The sequence below is a fragment of the Macrobrachium rosenbergii genome, chromosome 37 (assembly GCF_040412425.1).
Source record: "Macrobrachium rosenbergii isolate ZJJX-2024 chromosome 37, ASM4041242v1, whole genome shotgun sequence".
NCBI lineage: Eukaryota > Metazoa > Arthropoda > Malacostraca > Decapoda > Palaemonidae > Macrobrachium > Macrobrachium rosenbergii.
In genome coordinates, this window is record NC_089777.1 from 28,039,725 (window position 1) to 28,063,589 (window position 23,865).

At 36.6% G+C, this 23,865-nt stretch overlaps 1 long non-coding RNA gene across 1 annotated transcript; it reads right to left on the minus strand.

The window, feature by feature from the left end:
- Nucleotides 1-1,890: 1,890 nt before the first annotated feature.
- LOC136825439 (uncharacterized) lies at nt 1,891-20,139 on the minus strand. Its single transcript, XR_010849342.1, has 3 exons — nt 19,827-20,139; nt 19,537-19,714; nt 1,891-5,933 (listed from the first exon to the last, which is right to left on the minus strand). It is a non-coding gene; the product is annotated as an uncharacterized lncRNA (long non-coding RNA).
- Nucleotides 20,140-23,865: the final 3,726 nt, after the last annotated feature.

Genomic DNA, 23,865 nt, shown 5'->3' on the forward strand with positions numbered 1-23,865 from the left:
CTATATGCATAGCTAGTTCTCAATTGGCTGAAATCAATGTTTCTCATACTGTAGGCTTACTGTGATAAAGATGCAAAATGTTTCTTCAGGAATACATCTGAATGCTTATATATACAAACAACCCTCACACCTAATTTGGATCATAAACATGGTGATTTATGAATATAACAATACAGTACAAGCACACAAAAGGCAATGTTATGGAAATGTTTATGCAGCGTTTATTTCGCCGCATTTAACTCAGTTCAGAGCGCTTTTCTTGCTTCTAGTTAGCGTAAATGAATCTCTAGTCTAGATACTTTATTTATAAGGGGCAAGGTTATTTTTCATTATACAAAGTGTTTTTAAGTTGAAATATAACTAAAATACGTTTCGTTGTGAAATTAATTTATCTATTATTTTCATTAATAGATGACGATTGATGATGGCCGTTTGGGGGCATTTGTTTTGTGTTAAAAAAATTCAAGATTCCGTTCGCTATTTTCACTTAATTGCATTATAATACAAGCTTTACGTATTTATCGTTTATCGGCGTAAAAATAACAGTAATGTATTCTTTCATGCCCAATAGTTTTGATTAAGGGTATAATGTAAAAATATATCAGTCCTATTCTACTTAATGTCCTTTGTGCCATAACCTACGGTAATTGTTTATTACTGTACAATGGTTGAAATACAGGTAAACAGCTGTTGTTATCCGATTTGGTTGTAAGCAAAACAACAGTTCCTTGGTCAGTTGTTTATGGCTGTATGCATTTACACAAGAGTATAACGTTACTAACAATACTTTTATCATTCTTTTTACTTTTTAACTAGAAGATGGGATAAAGAGATGGAGAAAAAGCTGTCTATTGTAATTTAGTCTCTCTCACTGCCTGATTACGCTGCTGCCTGCGCCCACGTGAATTTAAAAATATTTTATAAATAATATTGTCGTATCTGTACTAATTGCTAACTCCATTGCAAAATCGAATTACAGTAAACCACCTGTATTCGCGTTCTCATGCATTCGGGGGTTTCTCTGTGGAACATATCTAGCCATCATTCGCGGAAAATTCGGCCATTCGCTGTATTTTTCACTGAGAAATATTCACTAATTACTGTATTTTCATATAATTTTCATGAATAACTGCACTTTTTGTGATAAAACTATTAAAATACTCAGGTATAAGCATTTTTACAGGGTTTTTCTTGTGTTTAAACTATCAAAATTGGCAGTTCTAAGTGTTTTTAGAGGGGTTTTAAGCATTCGCGGATTTGATCTATTCGCGGGGGTGTGTGGGACGCATCCCCTGCGAATACGGGGGGTTCACTGTATCGTAAGGTGAATTATTGTAACTCGAGCATTACCTGAGTATTTTAATAGTTTTATCACAAAACGTGCATTTAGTCATGAAAATGAGATGAAAATACAGTACTCAGTGAATATTTCTTACTCAGTGAATATTTCTTAGTGAAAAATACCGCGAATGGGCGAATTTTTCGCAAATAGTGGGTAGATACGTTCCAAGGAGAAATCCGTGAATACGTGAGTCTGCGAATCATGAGAATGCGAATATGGGGGGTTTACTGCACAATAAAAAAAATAATTTTGACTGAAATGGAATGAATGTGTTTCTAAAAGAAGGCCAGTAAAATAAAATATCTGGTGAATCAGTATCAAGTTTTAGCAGTAAATGATATAAATATTTTTCAGTTTACAGATGTAGATGTTACTTTGGTATATTAAGAGTTTTTATATACATGCACTATCACTATAACTGTACATACTAGAATAAAGTTTGAATAAGAAAATCTTGTGATTTGAGCAGCTTTTGAGCATCAGTCTATGTGTAGTCTGCATTATACTACTAATAAAATGAATCATAATTACTGAAAGCTCACCGTTCGTTTATGTTTGATGTGAGTAGATTGTTTGATACAATCTTGTCTTTACTGTGCTTTTGTTAGTATATTATGAATACAAATCAATGGGTTTATGATTTATATCAGAAGGGGAGAGGTTCTGTGCCTATAAGTATAAACATTCAAATATGTTATTGAAGAAATTTTTTATATTTATTACAAACATTGATTGTCAGCCAATCTCGTGCTACCCATGCACATGTGCAACATCTTCACCTGTGGGTGGACAGATGAAATAAAACCGACTATAGGAAAGAGAGTCTTGAGCATTACTTCTGTGTCTATAGGCTCCCTTAGGGGCTTGTACTGAGCCGGCATGAGACCAAGGATGGTGAGTCACATGCCACTGATGAGGCCTGATTTCATGGGGTAGTCTAGACTTCAAATCTCTTCAAGAACATAAAAATCTCCATGTGAGCACCTGAGAAAGTGCTGAGTAGTACCCCTGAACTGTATAAACAGTGAGGAGCTTGCCTTGACAGAGGTACACTAGAAACTGCTACCTCCTGAATAGTGGTTCCGACCAGAGAGATGCCCCTCTGATGACACCAACCACAGAAGATGGCCACCTTTGCCAAGTAAAAACCTGCAGTAGATTTGATGGTACCAATTACCTCACAGGAGATACTGGATAGTCTCCATCCATGAAGCATAAGGAGGTGGTACCTCCAGCAGGTGTGGCTACTGAAGCAAGTGTGGGCCATGGCACCCCAACATGAAGAAACAGCAGATGAGAATATCCCTCGGCTTGTGACCAGAAAGGAACCACCAAGGCCATTCTGACTGGGAATGAACAGCACTGGATCAGGGAGAAGTGCACACATCAAGGTTGTCCTTCCAGCAGCTCAGAGGTTCAACACTGATGAGCAGAGCAGCAGGAACTTCCTGTTTAGCCTTATGATGAACAAGTTATCACCAGGGTTCCAAACTCAAATAGTTTCTCTGCTATGTGCAGTTGCAAGGACCCCTCTGTCCTTATCACCACCTACCCTAGCAACTAAGCTGATTGGCCACCACTTTCCAACAGGTTAGGATGTATCTGACTGACAGCCTGATGGTATGGCGAACTACCCACTTATGTGCCTTACTCAACAACTTGCAGAGGGGGGAGAGACACTGTATCACATAGCTTGCTGATATATGGTGGCGATCACGATGACCCACCACTACCATGCTGATCAACATGCCCAGGTACTTTATGTGCTGTTTGGGTTAGAGATCGGATTTCTCCTAGTTTATCACAATCCCCGGATTGTGACAAAAGGAGAGAGGTTGATTGAAATCCTGAAGCAACTGCATCTTGATGGACTACAGGATCAAACAATCATTGAGATACCATAACAGATGGATCCAAGGTGAATGAGCCTAAACTGACATGTGTGAACACTTGTGTGAACACCTGTGGAGCAGCCAACAGTCTGAAAAAAGCAGAGGACTTTGAACCGATAGATGGTCCTTGAAAAAATGAAACTGTCCTCTCTGATTAATGTCAACATGGGAAGTTGGGTTCCAATTATGAATGGAGTTTGACAAACAAGCTTGTTTAGAGTCAGATCATTGAGTGATCTCCATCCTTCCTTCACCTTCTCATCACTAATTTATATACAAGCCTGAAGAGCAGCTGTCTCAACATTTTTCAGCACGTCCTCCAGCAATGTCAACACCTCTGCTGTCTGAGCTTGAGATCTGGGAGAGCTTAGGTCCTTGATGGGAAGTCTGTAACTGTCCTGAAGAACACAGGCTACACAAGGGCCTACTCACTGTCATTGCAACATTTTCAAATGTTCAGGACAAGCATCTTCCATCTGAAACAGCAGTGTTCTCCTCCTTTGCCTCCCTTCTAGGCCAACTGATTGACCGATTTATGAATGTTTGGTCTGATGATCTGCCACTGGGGACCATTAGATTATTCAGTATCAATATGAATAATGGAATTGATATTAAAAATATATAAATACTATAATATAAACTACTGTTTAAAAACAATAATTTGACTTACTTCTAGGCTGAAGCCTCTTTGGAAGAGTAAGAGGTCTTGACATCCTCCAGCATGCAATACTTTCACTTTTGTGTCAGAGCTGGAAGGAGAAGCCTAGCAGAGTGACTAGATAGAGAATTCTATTTGGAAATCACAGACTACCTTCTCCAGAGCATCTCATGCAAGCAGGAACTGGATTAACTGAAACAACAGTACTGACCAGCCTTGCTTGCCTAATACCCAATTGAGGCAAGTGGGTGTGTATACTGCCCATCCTGAGCAGAGTGGCACCAGGCAGTGCACAAGAAGGATTTATCAACCCTAGTTGGCAACAGCCCAGGCTAGTGCCATGCATAGGAGTATGAGCACATACTAATGTACTGAGATAGTTCTGGAGAACTACAACAGAGAAGTGTGGACTCTTCCTATTGTATATTCTTTTGAAAAAGCACAAACATAAGAAGAGTCAGTCAATCATTTCTTGAAAAGGACATGCAAGTGACCAGGAACAATGAGCTACCCTCTAGGGACCAATCATGTCTACTCATGCAACGGACATTAATGAGTGAACTCGTGCATTGATCCACCTGTACTGCCCACTGTCTCCTGCCCCAAGAAAGGGTGCTAGGGTAGCTGCCACTCCCAACAGTATAACAACAGCTCAAGAACACTTTGTAGGCATATTATATAAGGCAGCCTACCAGGCCTTCTTCCCATACTTTTGCCATTCTGTGCCAATCTGAAGATGAAGATGAAGATAATAGAAGGGAGTTAGACTTATTACAGTGGCCCTTCTTTACATTCTCTTGACCACAAGTCTTTCTGTCCTCTCCCATGTCTACAGAGAACAAGGTCAAGGTAGACATCCCAGAAGGGACAGGAGCATGAGCTGTCATATCAACTACAGCAGGAATGTCTAAAACCAAAGCACACTCAGGCTCTGAGGGGGGGAAAGCCTGGCCTAAAGCAAAGCAACTCACCGAGACCAATGCCAGCAAGGGAACCTTTGGCTGTAGCTTGCTGTTTCAGGAATGCATAGAAAGAAGAATCTCCTGGTATGCTGAGTGTAGGCCATAATGCCTTCAGCAGCTTCTTCATTGCATGACACTGTGACTAAGTAGAAGTAGCAGGAACCGGCACGGTACCAGCAATGGCAACTTGCACAAACAGAGCCAGATGATCTTCATCTGGCCTGAACATACCTTTCTTCAACCATGCAAAGGCAGAATGGGAAGACAATCCCAGAATAAGAAACTGGGATCAAGGGAGGCACAGAACAGGAAGGGGTTACACCTACAATATGATTCCCAAAGAGACACACTCAATGCAGTTGAATAACAGCATACACTCTTAACTTCTGCAATCTATACATAAAGAATAATGGCTGATCACCATACGTGACATATCTAACACATGTTTGTGTCATGCATCTTCACTGGCTATTCTTTCTAGAGGAAGAATTATCAAGCACCATCACTGTAATCACAATCACAATAAGCACAAGCCAACAATTCAAAGAAACCACAATTCACAGCCAAGCCAACTAATCAAAGAAAGAAAACTTGCTTAAAAAGCTACACCAACAGCCATGATGTAAGAGATACTCCAGTGTATCAGCACAGCAAGCTGGCCAAAGAAAAAATGGCACTGCATACCAAGTGAGTGGATGCATTCCTTACTCCCTCACTCATCTTCCCCTAGTTAACTACTGTGTTACCAAGCTTTAACAACCTTACCAGCTATCACTAAGGGTATCCATATCAAAGATGAAGGTTTGCATTCTCGTATGAGCAACTGCTTGTTGTATCATTACAAAATGGTCATGACTGACCATTTTGTTGTGAACTCAGCATGGCCTCAGCCATGTAGTTGAATTCATTCAAAACAAAGAGGGTGAAGTTTGATGGCAGGCGTCCTCACCTACAAAATTTAAATATATGATATGGTTGAGCGAAGTTAAGACATGTCAACTCTGCTCCTAGTGCTGGGTCCAGTCTTGAGAGAATGACTATTCTGACCCCTGAACATGACATCATTACTGCATAATTACCTGGAAAATATAATAAATCTAGATTAAGACTGGAAACATCTAAAAACTCAAGGATGTATATGAACATAAAATGTAAAAACAAAGGATGACAAACAGATTTTAACCTTTACAATGAAACAATTAATATACTCCATTTAATATTAATACTATACTATGCAATACAACTCATGTAAGGGTAAAACAATCTGTAAAAATAAGTTCTTCACTACTAGTTTTTAATAATACAATAAAGACAAATTCCCATTAGAGTTGTATCATTACAAAATTCAGTATGAGAAAATGTTTAAAGTACGTAACTCGTATTTTTCATATGTATACAAGCCAGTATCTCTTAAGTAGGGGTAGGGGTAGGGGTATCCTTCAGCGTGAGCTGGAAATGGTTGTTGAACTTGGTGACAAGGTGAATTAACTGGTCGTTAAGGAGGGAGAATGGGGGACAACACCTTGCTCACCTGCTGTCACTAAGCACTTTTTTCTTCGGCATCAGGAATACAGGAGGGTGGTTGAGGTGGGAGCTATGATCAAAAGTTCTGGTTTGTAAGCCTAGGGGAAACTGCTAATCACTTTAAAAATTTGTTATTTACTCCTACAGGAAAACAAACTATTGCTTTTTACATAAGAGACACTCACTGGGTGGGAGGTCATCTCTGCCAACTGACTGGAAGTTATACACCCACAAAGAATTACCAACTACTCCAGCAATCTCCTTTTTGATCTACCATAACTATACCAGATTGGTGGGGTCTCAGGTCTCAGCAAGATTATAGAGTCTCGCTTGAGTAAAGAAAAGAATTTAGAATGGAGAGAAACCAGTCACTCTTACCATTTGACCCAAGGAAAGATGCTTTTCTGTTTGAAAAGGAACAGCCACCACAGGTCACAGAAGAAAGGTGTCTTGGAACCTGTGGGTAAAGTCCCTAAGATAGGACAAGGTATAGGAAGTCTGATGCTTCAGACACCTGTCTGTGTTTATGAAAAGTTAACTCCTAAATGCCAGGAACAGTTTCATGCTCCTGACTTTGTAAATTTTTGCATGATCTGTAAAAATTATTACTAGTCAGAAACATCACTGGCTCTTTTGATACATCACAAAGCCATAAAGAAAGGTGTTTCTGAACACTGTCTTGTATTTTTTAGTACTGTATTAACAAGACATGCCGACACACTTGATGTGATAGATTGCGTCCTGCTTCAGTGCCATACATAGCTTACACAAGGCGCACCAAACTCTATCCAATAGAAGAGATAACAACACCCAAATCCCATTATCAATGATTTCCCTACAAAATCTCTCATTCAGATTGATCACAGCTTGTATGACAGTAACTGGTCTGGTAGTAACAGATGCAGGGGCATCCTTAGCATAAATTTTAGTGAAGGTGACAACAACATACCTGCAAAAATCAGTTGAGACTAGAATCTCTGCAGGCACCAGTCAGGCAATGAATATAAGTTAGGGGATCCCTATAAGGCATCTGTAACCTCCAATCATACTGCCCCCTTCCATACAAATTTTGATGTCCTTTACAATGATGGAGATGGACAGCCCCAAGCAAATCAAAGTTCCACAAAGAAGAGTTACTTCCATGTCTGATTATGACTCAGCCACTGAAGCCTCCTCCAAAGGCATGGAAGGTCTCATCACTGGAAATTTCAAATACTCCATCTAAGACCTCTGAGAATGAAGCCTTGTTTCATAAAGCCAATCAACCTATAAGTGAAATATTACACTGACATGTTTGAAAACTCTATTGAAAGTCAAAACTCCTTCAGCTCATAATTTTTTATCTCTGCACTTTCAGTACTCCTTACAAGTGTGATTTTTCATGGTTTTGCCCGTTCCTGAGGAGTGGGTAGTTCAAACAGGAAAAACCCCCTTGGATGAATGTCAACAGCTTGTAATAGGTAGAAGGGACTTCTGTGTTGTGTTTTCCTTACAGGCTCATTAACATTATGTATCAAAAATGAAACCTTTTGGTAATTTTTTTGCTAAAGAATCACATTTTTTATCATCAGTGAAATTAGGAAATTTTCTCGTGGCATGGGAAAACTTTCTTTTGTAGCAAAGAAACATTGTCCAGCAATTACAAGAAAATTTAATATCAGCATAATACCAAAAGGAGAACCTAGATTAATGTATCCAATCTCTCTTGTAGTTGGCTGAAGAACAACCAGTCAAACAATAGGTGGCAAGGACAGAAGTTTCAACAGAGGAGGAGGACATATGCCATAATTATCAAGGTTTTTACTTCACTTACATTACCTCACTTACATTACCTACTGAATAAGTTTTTTCACAAAAAGGAGTAAAGCTAATTGCCAGCAAGTTTGAGATTCTCAGTACCAAAGCTGTTGTTTTATAGATGAAATAGAGCTGGAAAGAGGCTAAGTTAAAAGTAAAAGAAGTTCCTCATTGGACAGGTTGGTACTGTTCTCGGCTAGCACTCTGCTGGACCCGCATTCGATTCTCTGACTGGCCAATGAAGAATTAAAGAAATTTACTTCTGGTGATAGAAATTCATTTCTTGTTATAATGTGGTTTGGATTCCACAATAAGCTGTAGGTCCCGTTGCTAGGTAACCAATTGGTTCTTAGCCATGTAAAATAAATCTTATCCTTTGGGCCAGCCCTAGGAGAGCTGTTAATCAGCTCAGCGGTCTGGTTAAACTTAGGTATACTTAACTTAAAAGTAAAAGAGAAAAAATTTTGTAATATTCAACACCTCCAAAAATCAAAAATACTATAATCATTATACTGAATTATTTATTCAAGCACATAAATAACAGAAATCTGAAAGTCTCCTTCCCTCATTACAGTATATCATTCAGTGGAATGGAGACATACAAAATGGTTCTTACTACATGAATGGAATGGAATATAGGATTTAGGCTCAAGGTCTAGCACTGGGACCTATGAGGTAATTCAGTGCTGAAAGGGAAATTGAGAGTAGAAAGGTTTGAAAGGTCTAACAGGAGGAAAACCTCGCATTTGCACTATGAAACAAATGTTAGGAGACAGTGGATAGCAAGATGGAAGAAAGGGAATATGAATGGAGGTACAGTAAAAGGAATGAAAGGGGTTGCAGCTAGGGGCCAAAGAGAGACTGCAGAGAACCTTAAGTAATGCCTACAGTGAACCGAGTGAGGTGCACTGACGGCACTACCCCTCTACAGGGAGCTCCCTAATGAAGTCTCAGATTAAGAGAACTTCAAGAAAGGGGTGAGAAGGTAGTAAAGATTCGTGGCAGGAACTAAGGTAGCACAAAGGAAAAACAAAGCTCTGTTAAAACTGGAGAACAAACTTGAAAGAAGAAAATTATGGTATTAGGAATTGGAATATAAAATCCAAGCAGAGGGCCAAGTACTGGGACCTATGAGGGTATTCAGTGCTGACAATGATGTTGAAAGAGTGGTTAGCAGAAGGTGGAGAGTAAGATGCAAGAAAGAGATTAAGAACGGAGGTATAGTAAAAAAAAAAAGGAAAGGGGTTGCAGCTAGGGGCTGAAGGGAATCTGCAGAGAATCATAAGTCATGCCTACAGTGCACTGCATGAATTTTGATCCAGATGAAATCATGCAAGGAAGACTCAGAATACATGTGATTATTTTTTTAATTATAATTCCTAGGAAAGTGATGAGGACAGGAAGAAGCAGGAATTTGCAATTCTTTTCTCCTCTGCAGTTAACAAGAGCAATGAACATTCTCTTTTCAACTTAAAACTTGTTTATCCAGCCCGAGTCTTGGAAATAATTTGCATCTCAAAAGACTCAGACATAAGAGAGCTGGTGCTTTCCTTGTATAAAGAATTCTTTTTACATTGGGGACAGCATCCAGAAATACATGCAAATACATATATATACATATGTGAATGAATTTCCCTGTGAGCGTAAAGTTCATTTGTTTTTCTATATAATTTATAATGGAAAACAAATTTTTCAACTCACCACAAAACAACAGGAAAAAGATATGAAAGGACATATCACTCAATATGGAGAGAGAGAGAGAGAGAGAGAGAGAGAGAGAGAGAGAGAGAGAGAGAGAGAGAGAGAGAGAGAGAGAGAGAGAGAGAGAGAGAGAGAGAGAGAGACTTCATATCGTATAGGTCGACTTTATATTCCAGTCACAACTAAGCGATAGATTACTTTCATTATCAGCTCACACAAGGCCCGTCCGCACCGCAGTAAATTAAACTAACCCGATGTTAATTATGTTGGTCAAATTTGGCGAATGAGAAGATAATTAGGTTTACTTCATTATCCCCTACGTCACAGATGCCAAGGGGAAAATATTTCAATGATAGAGATGCCAATGGTTACAAAATTAACGCTCTCATATGCCTATATGCCTTGTCTTCTCTCTCTTAATGGATTACCAAGGTACATATCGATTAATGGCAGGTTATTACTGTGGAGCTAATGATCAATGCAGGCATATTTTTTTTCTAAAATTCACTGTATAAAAATACAATAACAGTAAAAAGTTTCTACATTTTGTTTGTTATACAGCTTTTCTGAGAACTGCATTGAAACTAAACTGCAGTATTTAAATGACTTCTAACTCATATGCATTACTCAATCTTATAATAATCTTTTCCTTTTACTGTATAAACAAAACCAAATATATTTGAAAACACTTGCTTTATATACAATTAGTTTTTAGTAGATTGCCTTACTGACCTATGGAGAAATTTGAGAAGTTGCTTTGATGATGAACATTATTACTGATGGTGGTGATGGAGCTTTTGTTGTTGTTAGTTACCCTGAGAGCTAACATTTATTTAATGAGAAAGATGATTCAATGCTTGGAAGCAATATGAGAGAAGCCAATTCATACTTCCAGTAACTATTCTTTAAAACAATCATACTTCCAGTAACTATTCTTTATTGTTTTAAATAAAAGTGCTGTACAAATTTCACAAAAAATATAAAATGACAAAATTTTACTGATAATAATAATGGGTATATTTTCCTGTTTTATGCTATCTAAATACACTATATTTACAAGGGCAATTTTAAATTATAAAAGGTTAATTTCAAGGCTCGTTAAAATGATGTAAAAATTAAAGATTATGGTACTCACGAATGGTTTTATGCTAGGTGAGAAATTTAATTATAAAAATATGTTTGGGAGATACTATATATATTAAATATAAATTGGAAAATCTATATTATTGATACCAATCTAGCTTTTTCTTCTACACCACACCTTTGATTTCAAATCAGGCTATTTGTTATAAGATTCACCAACTTAATCACTATGCATCCATGAGATGCCCAGGGTATAAAAACCACTTTCCTCCTTTCCCTGCTAAACTTCAATGGAAAAATATATATACAGTACAGTATATATATATATATATATATATATATATATATATATATATATATATATATATATATATATATATATATATGCACAGTGGACCCTGCCTATTTGTGGTTCCGGATTCGCGGCTTCACATATTCATGGATTTCTCTGAGGAGCACATGTACACATCATTTGTGGAAAATTTGCCTATTTGCAGTATTTTTCATAGAGAAATATTCACAATGTACTGTATTTTTATATAATTTTCGTAACTCAATGCACTTTATGTGGTAAAACTATTAAAATATTCAGGTATAAGCATTTTTAGAGAGTTTTTTTTTTTTGGTGTTTTGAACTATCAAAATAGGATCTGAACTATTCACGAGGGGTAGTGGTAGGCATCCCACAAATACCAGGGTTGAAATATATATATATATATATATATATATATATATATATAGTATTCCTATATATATATATATATATATATATATATATATATATATATTATATATATATATATATTCTATATATATATATATATATATATATATATATATAAATCAATTATATGACTCAGTTTCCTGGAGTCTGCAATTCATAGATGCCACCTTATCATTAATTCTTTCCTTACTGCATTCTTCCTTCCTTTGTCGTATGGTTATCGTCTCAAATCAATTATCCTCCTCCATCTTCCATTATAGGCCACTCTCATCCTATACCTGTCTGATGAACTTCAATTTCAACCCCTTATCTGATGGAAAGTTGAATAAGTCTCCTACTCCTCCTCCTCCTCCTCCTCCTCCTCCTCCTCCTATTCTCCTCCTCCATGTCTGATGAACTTTCTCAGAACCTGGATTTCTTGTATCTATATATATATATATATATATATATATATATATATATATATATATATATATATATATATATATATATATATATGTGTATGTGTGTGTGTAATGTGTATGTATATATATATATATATATATATATATATATATATATATATATATATATATATATATATATATATATATATATATATATATATATATATATATATATATATATATATAGTTGGTAGAAAAGGTTAAATGCAGACGTCCGTTTCATATCAACATAGCCTTATTAATGCAACATTTCGGGGACCAGCCCATTTTCAAGCTGCTGTGTGAAGAAAAGCCATGATGAAGACTGATGTATTAGGGAGTGCCAAGACAGAAGCAGGACAACATTGGAAAAAGCCTGTAAGTCTTCTTCCTCTTCTTCCCAAACCTTTCTCGATGTGAACAGAAAACCCCAACACTTTTCACAAGAAAGGTCAAGGTTGTAGGTCTTAACCATAGAGAATGCACAAAATTGGTGGGGATCCACAGACACAGAAGACATGAGGGAAAAATACACTCACCCCTGTCCTTCACATTTTCTTTGATCACTTCTCTTTGCTTCCCTTAAAGGACACAAACACAGAATGAGAAAAAGACAGCTTCAACATGCAGTCATGGAGAACACAATTAGGCATCCGTATAGGATGGCTGCTAAAAAAAATACAAAAAAAACACTTGACGACTGAGGGTGATTGGCGGTTTCCCCCTACTCCCACACCTGCCATCAGTTAACCACTCTTTACCAAGTTTCAAAGACAATTCTAGCTCAGTGCTAACAAAAACTTTTACATAAAAGCAGTTGTTTGTATTCCCTAAAAACCAAATATGATCCAATGTCAGATTATTATACCATGCGAACATACACTGTACCAAAAATGTTCAGAGCAAGATTCAAGTCACCCATTCTACTGACAATACAAACAGAATCAAGAATCTACTTAAAAGGGTGGAAGCAATGTTTGCTGTTATTCTTGTTTGCTAGCAAATACATAAAAACACGAGGATTAAAACCATTATCAGAAGTTTGGGTAAGAGTTAAGGTTAATTATCCTGAAAGAATGCAGGAAACACTGAAAACTGTCAATGCCCTGAGCTCCTACATCTAAATACATTCACTAGACTACAGGACTGATTTACATGATCCATTCACTGAATTCAATTAAGGTATTCTGGGTTAGTCCTCAAGCTAATTAGCATCATAAACTGGTAAAGGGGCATGATTTCACAAAACCAAAGGTACTGTGGCAAGCAGCAAGCAAGAGTTGAAATTACACTACCCATAAAACTTGAAGTCTCTAATTTGCTAGAATTTTTATTTCTTTCGATTTAGACAGGTCAGAAAATGTAATCTTCAAATCAATGAGCTTAGGGTAGGGAGGCATGTCAATAAGCAATGAATTTCACAGGTTTTTTTGTCCCAATTAAAGTTTGGGCATGAAACGTCTTTGGATCTTTACAAAGATGAGGGCAGATTTTTCCTAAAACCAGTAAGTCAGTGGTGTCTGTAACACATTTCAATAAGAAATTTTAAGTGATTTATAAATGTGGTTCGCCAGTTGCTGCTATTAAGTTTAAGTGGCACTTGAAGTAGTAGTGACAGCAATGTTAATTCATTATGCTAACAGGTTTGGGATCTGGCTGTAATATATCTCTTGAAAATATGAGATTTCTAAAAACTCATTGTCTTTGTATTTTTTTTTAATGCAAATTTGGAGTACATTGCAGGTCTAAATATAGTACACTGAAATAGAACAGACTGCACATCCTAGGCCAGCCAAGGAAAGAAAACAAAAATACAATCTCGGAGAGGATTCATGGCAAAATATCATTTATGCACTTAAGCCTCCCCTAAAACATGGATGCAATAAGCTGGCTATTTATAAATTTAATTGTTTATCTACTTTCTATTATTTGACATATTAATAGATAAGCTTGGTTCAAAATACTTGCTTGCTTCTTTGATATCCTTGGTTTGAAATACTCGTTGGCTTCTTATACCTCTCTTTTATTACTGTGTTCCTTGGTTGGTTTCATAAATGCTATGACCCTCAACCTACTTATTGGGAATCCATGGTGAAGTGTTGTCTGTAGGTTTTTTTAATTTCTTTTAATTAAAATCAATGCTCTGGTACCTTTGTACTATCTTCTTCATACAGACTTTACAGATTTCTTCAAAGAAATTTTTGTCAACTTCTGCCAAATATGTAATTGTAATTACAATCTGTTTCACAACTTTCCACAGTTTCTTGTCAATAAAACATATTACCAATTTTTGTTTCTTGAGTTTCAAGGTGCTAATAGCTTTGATTCTTGGGCGTCTTGTTGTTTTTTGATCGTTTTTAGAACTCTGGATTAAAGTGTTACTTTACGTAACAATTACAATGGTCTTATTTTGCTCCTATAAAATATCAGCAATTTAACTTTGATAATAACAATTTATAGGTATCACATACTGTGTGTGTGTGTGAGAGAGAGAGAGAGAGAGAGAGAGAGAGAGAATCATGTTAGTAATGGAATCAGATAAAATAAACCAATACTTGGTTTGCACTTCAACATCATAATTTATCATCACTAACAACATTACCTGTTATTTTGCATTAACGTTTATCAATGCGTAATTAGTGAGATACCATGACCTGCTGTACCACCTGAATTAATCCTCTGATAACAAATAGTAAGTTGTCAATACTGCTTTTACCTTTGATGATCATCCAGAGATTATACCCTGTTTGGACTGATGCTTCTTTGATTTTGACATCTGACGTTTGAGATTCAGGTCACACAGAATTGGGTCAATGGTGCCATTCTGTGTCAATGGTGCCAAGTTCAATTTTAATAAAAATACAAATCTTGGCTTTTGTTACTGTAAAATCTTGTTTTTATTCGCAGTTATAAAGGTTCTTTATTAAGTAACTTTCTAATTTTATCTGCACATGAACTAATTTATCATGCTGATTTTTTAGGTAACATTTTTCTTTAAAAACTGACACAAATGAATACAAATAAAGATAGGTGACTGGTAAAAATTTTAGTGAAAAAACTGAAGCAATGTCAATACTGGTTTCCATTTGGTTTACACTCTTCAGTAAACAAATGACGTTGGGGCAAGTAGGCTAAAAGGAATGAATCGAAGGTATTTCTGCACAACAGCTCTATAATCCTCGACAGTTCACAATATAACAATCTTAGACAAGTTTTAAAACAAAATCTGAAGTTACATCCACCAAATTCCTCCTTGGTTTCAAATATGGTTGACCTCTAAAAGAAGCACAAGATCTAATGCCGGGGATGAACAGAAATTGCGGAAAATCACAAAGAAAATCTTATGAAGAGATGCAAACACGCACTGATATTTTACAACTTTACCCCTTATACGTGCACCTATTTTGAAACTGTCCCACAATGAAGCTATTCCCAATTTAACCTAATAGACCTTGTAATGATAATACTCTAGAAGTATACTTCATGTAGTTCAATTAAAAACAGCAAATTTTTAGAAGTAATTAGCATTTTTCTTAGTACAGCACTTATAAAAATCAGAGCCTTTTCAACAGGAGTACTCCTCAGCACAAGCTGGAATTGTCTTTGAACTTAGTAACAATGCAAGCAGCTGGTGGTTAAGGGGCTGAGTTGGGACTACCACCTAACTCAACCCTGATCTCACCAAACACTTTTCCTTTGGCCTCAGGGAAAAAATAGGCAGCTGTGGTTGGTATCAAAAGCTCTGGTTTGTAAACCTAGAAAAAAGAAACTCTTTGTTTGTACCCTGGGAAAATACAAATTACTTAAAAAATTTGTAATCTATTCCTTTGGGAATACAAATCATTGCCTTTCGTCTAGGAGACTCACTTCTTAGGTGGGAGACTATCTCTGTCAACTGACTGAAGCTGCAAACAAGAAATGTCAAGACCCTGGTCACATGAGCAAGCTACGTGAGCAATGACTCATGTTATCTCTTACTCAGTTTGGCTAGGGATGCCCAAGCAGTGGGACCCTGACCCTGAGTGACAGTGTCTAAAGCCTCAATCAAGTAAGGAAAGGCTTGCAGATAGTTTGTAAAGAAAGGCTTGCAGATAGTTTGTAACTGTATAGACTACTGGGCAAGGCAATTGGAACTACTGGGCAAGGCAATTGGAACTACTGAACAACAATGGAACATAAAAACTTTTTAAAAATAATGTGTTTTTCCTACGTATATAAACTTGAGTCTTTTATGTATGAATATCCTTCAATGTGAGCTGGAATCAGTCACTGAAACTTGTTAACAAGTTATGGTATACTTACATGCTAAAACTTTTTTACGGTACTATAGTTATAGTATACTTACATGCTAAAACTATTTTAGGTTAACTAGTAGCCTCTCAAAATCATGATTAACATTTCACAGACTTCTGTATTATTGGTTCAACCTCAACACAGTTTGGAAACATTTGCAGGCACTAACACATAAGTACACCAAGGTCTGAATGAACCAGAACACCTCTCGTAGGTTCCAAGCAACAAAGGATTGCAGTGCAGTTCAGCACCATGCACACACCTCATGCATGGGGAGCAGTTCCTTAACTCTTGGAACTTCAAGGGAAGCTTAGGCCAAGTATGTACACTCCATCATGATCAGTACTACTGGTTCTGGTTGAGTGTAGCAAATAATAAATAACCTGTGATGGAACACTTTCAATCTGGTCATCCATCCAGTGGAGTTCCCTATGTATGGCACTATCATGTGAAAGCAACTCTGGGGTTAATGAATCGCCAATAGACTGGGGTTTGACACAATTGCATAGAAGCAGTATTCTGGAACCCATAAGTACCATAAGAAGAGGCTTATCATAACCCTCTGTTGTATATGTACAGTCTGGAGACTATATACTTCACTTTGTTTAGTTTTATGTACAGCCCTCCACAGGGATAATTCCCTCTCTGACGGGCCCATGTCCATTTTCAAAATAAGGTGTTTCTTATATTTTAGAGTTGTTTTTCAGTGTTTTCTCATCAGTACCGTAGCTCCTGCAGAATAGAAGAGTCTTTAGTTTCTTTTTAAATGTGCATTCTTCTTGTATGCTCTTCACTTCAGGCAGTATTTTGTTGTAGAATCTTGATGCGCTGTGTACAAATGCTCTCTCGCCTGACTTACAATTTGTTCTAGGTTCAAACAGCCTATATGCTTCACTTGCATGTCTGATTACAATATTCATTTCGGGTATAAAGAAGCTTAAGCAGTTTCTCAGATATGTTGGTTCATCATATTTTAGTGCTTTAAAGATTGTAAGCAGTATTTTCTATTCTATTCTAGCTTTTACTGGGAGCCAATGTAGCTCAATTAGTGCTGGGGTTATTCTATCATGGGAACGTAGTCCTTTTATTAACCTGGTGGGTCTATTTTGTACTCCTTGCAATTTTCTTAGCTTGTAGTTAGGGAGATCATCGTGTATAACGTTGCAGTAGTCAAGCCTCGAAAGTGTTTGGTTGCAAATTGCTGTTTTCAGAGTATCTTCATTTAGTTACAGGTTTTTGTAATATGCAATGTATGGTTCTTCATCGACAATTTATTATCAATAAATATTCCTAAGTTCCTCACTGTTGCTACAATATTTATTGTTGATGAACCAATTGTTATTCTTTTGAAGTTTTCATATTTGAAGTTTTCATATTTTTTCAGATCCAAATAGCATACATCACTTTTGTCTACATTAAGTTTCAATTTCTTTGCCGACATCCATTTTTTGAGATCTCTCATTATTGCATCAATTTTAAACAGTGCTCCCAGGCTCAACCCCTATAACCACCAGTTAACTAACTTGTTACCAAGTTTTCATCAAGCAATTCTAGCTCACCCTCAGGGAAAACCTTACATAAAATCAGCTGTTAATATTCCTGCACAAACAAATTGGTTGTGGAAGATTTATCTGGAAAGAGGATGACTGGTGCCCATAAAAACTTCTAAACTAAACTAACCTGGCTTCTTTCACCAATGTTATAATACTGTGCACTACAAAAATTCTATTGCAAAAAATTTTATTTTAATCACTATGAATTTTGAGGCTCTTGTTTGTATGATGGTCCTTAAAACTAAGTTTAAAAGAAAAATTTTTTTTACTGATATTTTGGATTAATCTGTGGGTAATTACAGTAACTATGGTAATTCTAGGCCGGCTGTCCGTGGTGAGCAAAACTATGGCAGTTGACGTTTTCCTATGTTATTTTACTTGCTTTACAAGAATTTCAAGTAATATTTTGTCAGCTGGCTGTAACTAAAATGTAATTGACCTTTGAAGACTACACGACTTGAATTACCTAACGCGGGGTAGGTCTAAGCCGCAATTCCACGGCAAGCGGCCCACCCCCCTCCATAGCTAATATGGCAAAATTGTAACTAGTAAACGCCCCTGCGGTACGTTAGGTTGGTATTTTTAGGGGTGTTTACTGGTTACGATTTTAACATATTAGCTATGGAGGGGGGTGGGGGCTCGCCGCAGAATGCCGGCTTAGATCTACCCTGTCGGCACTGTAGTCTTCAAAGGTCAATTACAGTTTAGTTACAGCCGGCCGACAAAATATTACTTTAAATTCTTGTAAAGGAAGTAAAATAACATAGGAAAACGTCAACTGCCATAGTCTAGCTCACCGCGGACAGCTGGCTTAGACAGTTGCCCCACCCGAATTCACACACTTAAAAGTAGCTAATATTGAATTTATCTCTAGTTGACTAGCCTAACCCTGGATTATATTCTGGTACACACAATCTGGCAAGTATTATCGGTCAATGAAATAGGGTTTAACATATAAAATGTCTCAGTCACTGTTTTTATGTTTTGTAGTTTTTTTTCAGTTAACAAGATCCTTTTTAACACTGAATGCTCCAGTTTGGCTTATGCACGTACAGTGGGTCGTTGACCTATGTACATATATCTTTGTTGCTTACACTTTTTTGTTAAAATGAAAAATATACAAAAGTATGGAAGGAAAACCTAGGAGAATATTTCTGACCCAACCACAATACCTAATAAGGCAATATAAAAAAAAAAGACACCAAATTATGCCTTTGTCACCATTACTGAAGTCAAAACAATCCCAGTGTTTGGCTGGATAACAGAAACAGTTGGGAAAATGAAAAATGTTAAAAATTTCTCATGAAATAATTATCAATCTAGGATAACCAGACAGAACCTATAATCTTCGATTAGCATAACAGGCTAGGCCGATGCCTTGCCAAAACCCTTGTTAAACTTGTCCTTGGAATAACTAATTCCAAGGATACTCATCTTAAACGTTGTACTGTAGGCTACTTGGCCAAGCACAAAAACAATGCACTGCTCCTAAGAACGGCAAGAACCCTACATTTCACAAGAGGCTGGTCTAGGCTACTGATAACTTTCCAAAATACAGTATTTGACATGAATCATTTCTTACCTCATTGTATAAATCATGACTGGGATAGGCTGCTATTATGAGTTGATAGAAGTTTCCTGTGATAACCAAAATCCGCGTAGCACCAAGAGCAACTGAACGTCACATAACATTCCACTTAGTTGTAACAAGACTGGAATTTGTCCGGCGCGTTCTTTTCAACATATAAAGGATCGGCGTACTGAAAATTCGTCAGTATTTATTTTTGGCTACATTACCAAAGGTATGTCATATATGTCCTTCAAACATAAAAAATTGGCTATTCTACATACTACGTCACAAAAAATGCTTACACGTTTTGCGGGCTTCAGTTACGTTTGACAAGTGACAGATGAATCAACGCCATGTGAATGTTATGTCATGTATGCAAGATCCAAAGAAAAGGGCTTTCTTTGGGCCCTGGTTGTATGAAGCTGGTCTGTGGTATGTTCAGTCTTCGTTTCTTTTACTTTTATTAAGAAAGGTTATCACCAATCATTATATACAGGAAATTTAAATACATTATCTCTTCTCATCACATTTTTACAAACACTTGCTGCTTTTCGAAAAAAATGACAAGTTGGGCAATGCATTCAAAGTATGTGGGTCGAATGACGTCCGACAGACGGAGCTCCAAAATTAGCAATGTTGATATGGAGAGCTTTACGAACAATTCAGTTAACCATCAAATGATACTAAAGGCAGGCAGAGTCTATTCCATAAGCATATAACTACTTTACGCATATTGTGAATTATAATAACTCAAGAGAAAATAAGTTATGATTTTTTTAGTGTTTCAATTATGACTTCAGCTAACAACGACGAGGGCCACATAACGGTTAATCCAGAAAATCATATACAATAAAGTAATCTCAAATGCCTACTACGTTGATAACAATGAGCCTTCAAAAATTAGGTCTACAACATGCTACGAAAACATGATATTAAGTATGAATGTATACTGAAGATAACTTATAAACTATCGAAAGAATTGTCATATCTTTCACCTACACCCACTAAATGAGTCATGTAGTCTTTTTTTTCTCCAATAAATTTTACAAAGAATTTTCTTCCTTAGCATCCCTCTCTAATTGTGGTGTTTATTGCCCTCTGGTACACACACACACACACACACATACACAAACACACACACAGTTCTTTGAGTGCAAGGAACAAAGGTTTTAAGAACCCAGAAAAAATTAAGAGGATCTCACATAACGTTGTTTCCAGTACTTTGTTTTCTTCTCCATCTCTGTCCAGACTGGTGTAAGGTTCTCTTTCACTCATCTAGACAACTGATTATTCAGTCTCATCCAATCTTAACTTAGTAATCCCATTTTGTCACAAGGGGGCCTCTTGCTAAAACTAAGCCTGAAGATTAATTTGACACCGTGCTCAGATCTCTAGAGATTGAGAAACTACAACTTAACTCTCGCATTCCTCCGTTGAATGGGAAACAGTGACATATGGGAGTGAAAAAAGTTAAGTATACCTTAGTTTTACCAGACCACTGAGCTGATTAACAGCTCTCCTAGGGCTGGCCCGAAATGGGTTTCCAAATACACTATTCTCAAGGCGGCCAGTAAGCTGTCTCCTTTGGTACTGAAAACCGAATAAAAACTAGAACAGTAAGGATCTACGTAATCCAACCGAGTTCTATAGGCAGTAGTGCTCTGTAAACCTTAAATGCAAGGAGCTTTCATTAATCAATAATGCCAAGTTAGGGAAACATCCCCGATAAAATCTTGAACGCATTTGTTTTTTCAAAGAAGGCCAACCAAATGAGCAACTTAATATTATTACAATAACAAACACCAAAACACTACAAGAGAGAGAGAGAGAGAGAGAGAGAGGAGGATGAGGGTATTAGAGAGAGACGAAGGAGGATGTTCAAAACGTTTCAAGTTTCGCTTACAATAAGAACCTTATAAAACTCGCGGCGCCTTTTTGATTATTGTGAAACTTTGACATAATGAGTTACCTTGGTGAGCAGACGACGACATCTAAGCATAACAAACGAAAGGAACAACTGGCAAAGGCTACTCGATTTCCGAGTGACATTTTCTATGACTGCAAAAACTGAGAAGGTTCCCGGTTTCCTTTTACAATGTTAAGATGGCTAAAATTTTACTGCGACATATTCTCTTATTACTTTTGAAAATCATCACCGGCACTTCCTTGAAAATCATGTTTATGTACGGTTCACGGCAGTTAACGAATGCTACAATTTTACCTTTGTTTCTCGCCAAAGCTAAAATCTTTTCAAAGTAACCGAAAGGAAAGCCTACAAAAAAAAAAAAAAACTAATTCGTGTCTCCCTGTTGTATTAACTTTCAGATTGCATAAGACAATCCTACACCAGATTTGATTACATCACCGACTTGATCATCCACATTGTTCTGCTGAAGTTTGATTAATATCCCAGTGAAAAAAAAAGATGGAGACCGAGATGAGATCTGCGATGGATGTTACTTTTATAGACAGACACCAGGAGGCTCTGGGCGTAGTACAGTTTAATACATAGAGCAACTCGTGACATAACCAGGTAGTGGGTGAGCTTTTATTATTGAAAACGCTGCTTTTATTTGTTGTGTGTGTGTCATATGTTCCTTCTGTCAAAATTTGTGGAAGAATATTCTCTGATTTTATTTCCTATGTGCACAACCATAGGTAACTTTTGTACGACCACTAGATGATAATTTTCTAACTATTTTTTTTACTTAACTACTACCTTTAAACCTTATAGTTTTAAAGCATATTAACAATACAAAAACCTGACGTGAAAAGAGAACGCATCATACATTGGAGATCATCCCAGATTTTCTATTTCTCCATCTCCTGGAAGGAGGAAAGGGGTCTCATCCACCTTTTGAAACTCCTCTTATGACAATTACACATCATAACCATCCACACGGCGCCATCTTCAGTTTAGACTAACCATAACCCAGCAGAAAGTCCATCTCTCTCACCATCGGACATAATTATAAAAAATTCACGTTGTGATGGCTGAGCGGTTTTGCCTGGACTTCACTGTGGTGATTCCGAGTTCGAACTCGGATCGTGGCTTGATAAGTTTCACTGGTAACACGACATTACCGTCTATGAGGGACAGGGATGTGGGTTTTGGCCTTTCTGTCTTGGCACCTCTTATACTACCGTCATTCTTGACAGTGAGGGTACTGTAATAATAATAACAATAACAATAATAATAATAATAATAATAATAATAATAATAATAAATACGAGGGCATAAGGAGATACAACAACAACAACAACAACAATAATAATAATAATAACAATAATAATAATAATAATAATAATAATAATAATAATAATAATAATAATAATAATAATAATAGTAATGAAGAGGACACTTTGCAGATATTCGATTTCGGCTGCGACAAAATATTCTGTGGATTTAACTTCCTGTGATTCCTTTTCAGAACACGTAACCCTTTGCCTTCCTCTGCGTTTCATTATTTTCTAATGTCTTTTTTGACCAGGATAACTATGTAAAGCTTATTAACAAAGCAGTTTACATTAAACTAAGCTCAACTTTTTATCCCTAAATTTAAACTTTTATTTTATATTCAGGGATAACAATGACGCATATACACACATACAAACAAAGCACAGAGAGAGAGAGAGAGAGAGAGAGAGAGAGAGAGAGAGAGAGAGAGAGAGAGAGAGAGAGAGAAATCACGATGAAATACGAAAGTACAGTGACTGAAGATGTTGTTAAAAATGATTCATGCCAAGGACAGAAAGGTTCATAGTATACTAGATCACTCCATGGGAAATGTCACGTGTTGGGAATGTATTAAAAAATAGACGAGAAGAATGTGGAGGACCTATTTCCCTCTATTAGTTCAAGTCCAATGATCCTTGATTGCGTTTTCATCGATTCAAAATATTCTTTGTTTTAAGTCTGTTTTGATTTTGAAATAGACAACAAGAAAGTGGATGATTTTTTATCGTTTTTCTTAAATTCCAGAAGTTTTTTTATGAAGATTTCATTATTTTAATATAGTTTCTTTTCTTAGTGTATATTTATAGTTACCCTTCTTACTCGTGATCTTTTAGTTATTCCTAAAAAACGTGTCAATTGCTAGAAAAAATGGTTGTGAATAATATAATGATTTACTGTTACAAATTTGGCAGTAGCATAAATTTACGATATATTTTATGCCTTACAAATCTCAGAACTTAGATCTCAAATGTGTTAGAGAAGAAACCACGCCCATAAATTTTGACGTGGTTTCTTCTCTGACACATTTGAGATCTAAGGTCTGAGATCTGTAAGGCATAAAATATATCGTAAATTTATGCTACGGCCAAATTTGTAACAGTAAA